The following is a 7,393-nucleotide window of genomic DNA, read 5'->3' as shown; positions in this document are numbered from 1 at the left end:
CCACCACCACCCTGCTTCATTTTGCCATTCACTCACTGCAGCGCAATCGAGAATAAAGCAATATCGTTTACTACATTTTTTATTGAGGGTCAGCCATGCTTTCTGTATTATATTGCATATGAAATTGTTTACAAAAGAAACACTAACTCATACTTTCTCGTTGGAAATGGCGCAACAGGGACAGAGGGAGACTTGGGGGCAGGGAAGGGAGAAGGTAGGATCTTTTCTATTTTTCTTAGTTTTTTCCCTTCTTGAATGTGCTTCGGAAGTCAGGCTACCCTCCTTAGGAAGGTGGAGGCCAGGGCGGCAGCCGGTAGGGGGGCAAGGGGGAGGGGTGGGAGAGGGGAGGGCTGCGCGCAAGCACACGGAAGAGAGGGCCGGCGGTTTCCTCTCCCTTTCCTTAAGCAGAAACCAAGCAGAGGTCAGCTCAACCCAGTCCTGGGCACAGCAGACACTACACAGGCGATGCTGTAAGTTAAGCAATACTTTAATACTGTAATATGTTTGTTTTCCTTGTTTCTTTTTACCAAAAACAAACAAACAAAATTTTTTTAAATAGTAAGCAAACTAAATCAAAGACACACATACACACACAATAAGAAATAAAATAAAACCCACCCCCGTGGGGGAGCAACCTTAATCCGAACACTCTCGGCAATCGTATAATCAGAATGTATTGTCTGCGGACAGGATTTCATTTCCGGGAGACAGGCCTCGTGTGAGGCGAGGAGGGAGGGAATGGGGACTGGGTGTCCCAGCACCTCCCTGGAAGGCTGTCCGCTCCTGTATTCTGTACATACTGTACCATCCTGCGTGGAGTCTGTGAGTGTCCCCTTGAGTAGCGTGGACTAGCCAGTCCACTGTGCAGGTGTACGGTCAACTCGGAATTCCATATGTAATAGGATGCAGGTCGAGCGTTTCATGTGGACATAAATGTATCTAAATAAAACTTTCCCTAGCACTGTGGCTGACCTCACCCTTACTTTTATACTTTAGTATGAAACTGATGAGAACTTTGGTAGTGAGTATTTTTTTTATATATATACATATATATGTATCTATATATATATATATCTCAAGCATCTTTCAGGTCTTTGTGTGTGGCTTTCTTAAAGCCCTCTTGTAAAAAAAAATTACTATGTGGATGGCAGTCTCTCACATCACAGATGTGGAAAGTATAATTTTATATTTGTATTTTCAAATAAATAAGTTTGTGAAAGGTTTCCATCCTCTACTGTGGTCCAGAAATCAATGTGTTTGTCTGACAAAAAAATAAAATAAAATAAACTGTTTTGAACAGAGTTGTTTGGTATTCTTTTACTTGGCGGAGAGGAGAGGAATTGGGAAGAGCTTGTGGATTGGTTTGGGGGGAACGGGGTGTCCCCACAACCATTTTGGTTGTTGCTGCTGTTTTGAATGAAGTGAACAGAAGGCCTTGAAGTGGAGGAATATGCCCAGTGGAAAGGCGCCTCAGAGCCCACGTGTCCCGTGAGGTCCTAGAAACCAGAAGGGGAAGGTAGGCTGACAGACCCAAACCCCACGACCTTGAGCAAGGGGCCCCGAGAGGCCTGGCCCCTGGAGGGGAGCGGGTTGTGAGCTGCCGTCGCGTCCGTTCTAACCCATAGCAACTCCGCGCACAACAGAATGCCCACTGCCCGGTCCCTCCCCGTGCCCACAGCCACTGTTGCTGTCTGAGCCCATGGCCTCAGCCACCGTGCCCATCCGGATTACCGAGGCTCGCTCTCATTTTCCTTGACCCTCCAGTTTACCGAGGACGACGGCCTCGCCGCTCCTAACAGCGGGGGCCTGAGTAGGTGCCACAGGGCTGGCCGCCCTCTTTCTAGCTGTGCTCGCTCTTACGGCCTCTGAGCGGGTGAAGACACGCTCACTGTGGGCCACCTCGGGCCTCCAGGGACCTGGGTGCTTCTGGACACTTTGGAAAAAAGAGGCCTTTTCAGCGGACTGAATATACCGGTGTTGGATGTTGTGACTACTGCATCCATGGGTGCTGGTAGTGAAGCCACGAAATCCGTGGCACCTCCGATATTTTCTCCAGTTACGAGTCTCCTCGTGGACCACATGGTCCAGGTTTTCTTCACATGAGGTTGTATTTCACATCAGTCAAAGGCAGGATTCTCTGATCTTCCTCGGTCCGTGCTCCAAGTCCCCTTCGCTTTCAGCCAGTAAGGTGGCCACCCACCTGTGGAAGCTTTTGAATGTCTCCCCCAACCCTGAAACCACCTTGTCTTCCACACGGCACAGCTCCTCAGACACATGCTCAGCATCCGCACGGGAGAAGTGAGGGTGTGGGGAAAGGAGGTCAGCCTGAGGTCCACTTTTCTCTCTGCCCCTTCATCTAGAAGCTAGCTCATGGTCCATTCATGCAAGGCACCGGCGGGGGCCTGCCAGAAATGCGTGCCAGATTCAGAGTGTGGGACAAAAGGTAGCTTTGCTGACGTCAGCTACATCTTGGCTGGAAGCAGAGACCAGAAGGTCGTTAACCTGTTTCTACTGGCCCTGGGCTCAATTGTGTGACATCATAAGTTGGGGAGAGCATTTCAAGACACGAGGATTCAAGAACACGGTGGTGCGTAGGCAGAACCTGTACATAGACCACAGGGCAGTTATTTAAACAGAACAAGAAGGTACTGAATGGGTTAGCTTCAGGAAAGGTGTGCAGGGCGGTATCCTTTCATCATATGGATTCAGTCTATACATCTGGGTTTTGCCCAATGGAAATGCATCACCTCCAGTCCTTTCAACCTTCCATCTATCAAACCACTGAGCAGAAACAAAAGGACCGATAACACAGTTCGGTGAGGGCATGTCGTAAAACCTGGGAGCAGGAGCCACTGGGGCACAATCTGACCCAATAGGACGCCAGAGTTTTTAAGGCCAGGCCAAGGGTTTTGTAAGCGTTAAAGTGTGGGCCTGAGAGTGGTGTCCTTATTGCCCCTCAAGTTCCTAGAAACATCGTAATCTACGGCAGGTAGCTTTGTTGGGCCTCCCCTTCCACTCCCTGCCTCCTGCTTAGTCCAGGTGTTTGTAAGGGCCTCCTGATGCCGTGGAAGCCCAGTCAGGAAAGTAGAGCCCCCTCTGCCTGTGCTTTTGGGTCAGGAGAACGGAATTCCAGACCCGCTTCCTACAAGAAGGACCTTCCGATAATTCATGGAAACCCCAAATTAAATAGAATGCCATTTTTCCTTAAGCTTTTTGAAGCTCTCTCGTATGGTCACAGGCAACACAATGTCACAGTCCTGTGTCTGTCACGTGTGAGACTCTCCGCTGACCCAGGAAATGAGCAACCAATGGGGGAGAGTCGGAGAAATCCGTCTCCAGGAACACGAAACAAGAAGCAGAAACCAACCATCTCCTCCCCCGTGATTTCTCAGCTCGCAAGGTGGTAAGGCCCACGGGGAGGGGCTTCAGGAGAATGCGGGAACAGGTGGACCGCTGTAAGCCAGGTGAGTCACACACTCAGTCAGCCTTGTGGGCTGTGAAACTCCTGGGAGCATTTGGATGCTCAGAAAGGGTAGACATTTGCCCGTGGTCAAATGACCACAGAGAAGCACCACTGAAATCTCATTTCTAGGACACCGTGCTTCCTCTGGGTCTCAGCTCCGTGGCAGCGGCAGCCGGAGTGTGCTTGGGGAGCGGGGAGAGGGATTCAGGGCCTCTCCCTGATGGGGCCACCGGCGTGAATGCAGATAAAACCCAACGCGAAGGGAGAGGCTAATCAATTGAATGGAAGACTGTTTGAGCAAACTAGAGAAGAAGAAATCAAAGTAGGAAGAATGAATCCAGGTGTAACCATCATTCTTCTAAAGGTGAATGGATGTAATTTTCTCCTATCACAAAACAGATGGTGTTTAGCGAAAAACAAACCCCAGGTGTACGTTGTTCACAGAAGTACACTTAAAGTGATCAAGAAGGTTGAGAATAAAGGGGTGGGCAAAAAAAGCAGGCAAAGGCAAACAACGGTGTTTTTTAATTGGATTTATTTTCCTATGAAATGGTGAGGGTGTGCTTTCTACATACAAATCTTTATCAGATGTGTGTTTTCAAAGTTTCTCCGAGTCTTTAGATGGTCTCTCTCTTCTCTTAATATCTTTTTTTTTTAAATCATTTTCTTAGGGGCTCCTACAACTCTTAGAACATTCCATGCATCCATTATATCGAGCACATTTGTACCTATGTTGCCATCATCATTTCCAAAACATTTTCTTTCTACTTGAGCCCTTGGTATCAGCTCCTCTTTTTAACCCTCCCACCCTCATGAATTCTTGATCAATTATGTATTGTTATTATTTTGTACCTTACACTGCCCATTGTCTCCCTTCACCCACATCTTAATATCTTTTCATTCGCTTAAGAATGTTAGCTCTTCAAAAGATATTTTTATGACACTCAGTTTATGAATTTTTTATCAATTAGTATGACATGTTTCCTAACTAAATATAAAGCACACAACCATAAAGACCACCAATAAACTTCAGGCCCCGGATGCAAGGCATTGGCACCTACAGAAGGTCGTGAAAAGACAAAATAAAGGACTGAGGCTAAAATACATGTATGCACATCACAGACTTCATCAAAAGAGTTGAGTTTCCACGGTCTGTAGGAAATAGTACTACATCAGATAGAGGGCTCATCTCCAACATCCCTAAAAAACTACAACATCTTAGCAAGAAAAACACAAGCAACCCAATCAGAAAATGAACACAAGGCATGAATAGACAATTTACCGAAGACAAACATCCAGGCGGCCAACCACCGCATGAAGGAACGCTCACGTTCATTAGCTGTAAGAGAAATACAAAGGAAAACAACAATGAACTCCTCACACGGACAGTTTTAGCAAAATCTAATACAATAATATATGCTAGAGAGGACGCAGAGAGATGGGAACAATTTTACTCTGCCTGCTGTTGGGACTAGAATTGTAGAACCTCTGTGGAAACCCGCATGGCAGTTCCTGAAACACATGTAAAAGCCTCTGTGGAAACCCGCATGGCAGTTCCTGAAACAAATGTAAAAACAAGGACCTAGTGATCCAGCCATCTCCTTCCTGGGTTTATACTCTAACCAAATAAAGACGACCGCAGGAACGGAAAGATGCACACCTAGGTCTATTGGAGCAATTTCCGTAATAGCAAAAACATGGACACACACACAAAATCCAGTTATACAGGAATGGATAACCAAACTGGTGCATGCAGACAATGGAACATGATGCATCAGTTAAAAACAGTGCCAACTCTCCTAAACTCCCAAAGACATGGAGAGAACTGAAGAGCATTAGGCTTAGCGAACTTAGTCAATCTTACAAATAGCAATATTTAATAACCAGCATTATCAAGCAAAAGAAAACATGTTTTTTACACCCAAAATTAAGACTTTGAAGACTATGAGGAGGTGATGGCCGGGGGCAGGAACAGGGAGGGGGAGGAGTAGGGCACTGAGGAGCCAGGGAGGCTGGTAGGAAGAAGGAAAAGCACTACATCGATGGAGGGCGTAACGGGTATTGTTGCTAATTTCATCTGCTGGGATAGGCTGTGTAACTGTATACAGTGCGCTTAAAAAAATAAGACTGAAACCCTACTGCTTCCTTACCCCTTATACCTGAACAGTCTGAGTGGTGGGGGCAAGCTTGGGGGACCGCCAAGGAGAGTTCAACCCCTAGGGACTGCCTCACAAGCTCAAGGCCTAAAGGCATTTTGGGAGCAGAGCTTAGAGACACAGAAGAGGAGCCGCCTATGGGAGCAACAATCCCAGACTGCGGCCATTGCCAGGAGTTCAGGGCTGCAGGAGAGGAGAGGGGCCTCCCCTCTGGCTCATCTCTCCCCTTCTGCCCTATGTTCTCTGCTGGAGCCGACCCGCATACGTCCCTCAGCCGATTGCAAAAGTAGACGGTAAGGCAGCCTGGAAATCTCATCCCAGTGAAGGGACCTCTTGGGAAACAGGAAGACCGAGGTGGGTGAAGAATGGATTGGGGCCCAGAGAAGAACCAGGAGGTGGAGTCTTGCTGTAAAAATGCTGCAAAGTGACTCAGGTAAGTGAGGCCAGACAGCCCAGCGTTGCCATTCCCGGTGCTGGTTTCTTGCCTCTGACGAACGGGTCAATACAGAGCAGATCCGCCCCGTATAGGGTTTCCATGGCTACAGCCTCTATAGGAGCAGGTTGCAGGCCTTTCTTTTGTGGAATTGCTGGGTGAGATCAAACTGCCAAGCTGTCATCGAGCAGCCCAACACTTCACAACGGTACCCCCTCGCTTCTTGAAGCAGGCACTACCCACTCCCAATTTGTGAGCTTCAGGGAAGGCCCATGACTTGCCCAAGGTCGCACAGAAGGTAACTGGTCCATCAGACCCGAGCGTCCTGGCAGCACCTCGCTCCTCCAGCGCCTGCACATACCCGCTTTGTTTGTTGTAACTGCCGTGATAAAGTGGGGCCGTTTGGAGCCACCTTCCGGGACGCCAGCTCATGACGTGAGCCAGCATTACGATCCCATTTAACGCACCTTCTTGCCAGCCTGGCATCATCTTACTCACGACAGTTTGGAAAACTGCTAGCTATGTCAGGGTGCTTTCCAGTTGGGAGACGAGCATATTCAGGGTCTCCAACAAGAGAGTAGGTCTCTAGACAGTAGAATGGATCAGCTCCAGAAAGAATAAAACCAGACAGTGCGTGATCATTACACAGGAAGATCAGAGTCTTTAAGCCACAAAAAATACGTGAGTACAGGTTAAGCATCTTAGATACCTTTACACCTTGCCCCCAACAGAAAGACACCTGTCAAATGATGAGCTGCAACATCAGGTGGCCCAGAACACTAGCCTGCCCACGAGCCTCAAGAAAACTCTCACACAATAGTGCATCGATGCACTGGGGCACAGAGAATAACCAGGATGTGGAGTCTGGCTGTAAAGATAACAAATAGTTCCTCAGGTAAGTGTGGCCAGACAGCATAATGTTTACACACGGTGCTGCTTTAATCCTTTCAGGTAGATACTGTGATTGTTGGTTTTGACTGAGTCAAAACACTTGCTAAAATCTGCAGCAGCAGGCTCCCTGCTAAGGGTTGTCTTTGGCTCTGGGAAACCATTGCTCAGTCTTAGACAATCAAATTCTTAACATCCTTGATAAATACATCAGGATGGCCCTACTCCCACCCTGCCCCGAACTGGAGTGGAGGTTTGAGAGTCATAGTAAAAATACTATGAGCTGTTGCAGGTCTGTCTAGATAAGACAGGCTGGATAAACAATCTGGGGGAGAAAACAACGGGACTGACGATTCCAGGGGACATGGGAGAGGGGGAGGTGGGGGGAAAGGTAGTGGTGTTAACAAACCCAGGGACAAGGGAACAACAAGTGATCCAAAATCAGTGGTGAGG

Source organism: Echinops telfairi, unplaced genomic scaffold, assembly GCF_000313985.2.
Source record: "Echinops telfairi isolate 266 unplaced genomic scaffold, ASM31398v2 ScPeMD7_7458;HRSCAF=8496, whole genome shotgun sequence".
NCBI lineage: Eukaryota > Metazoa > Chordata > Mammalia > Afrosoricida > Tenrecidae > Echinops > Echinops telfairi.
Note: the sequence above shows the minus strand (reverse complement) of the source record.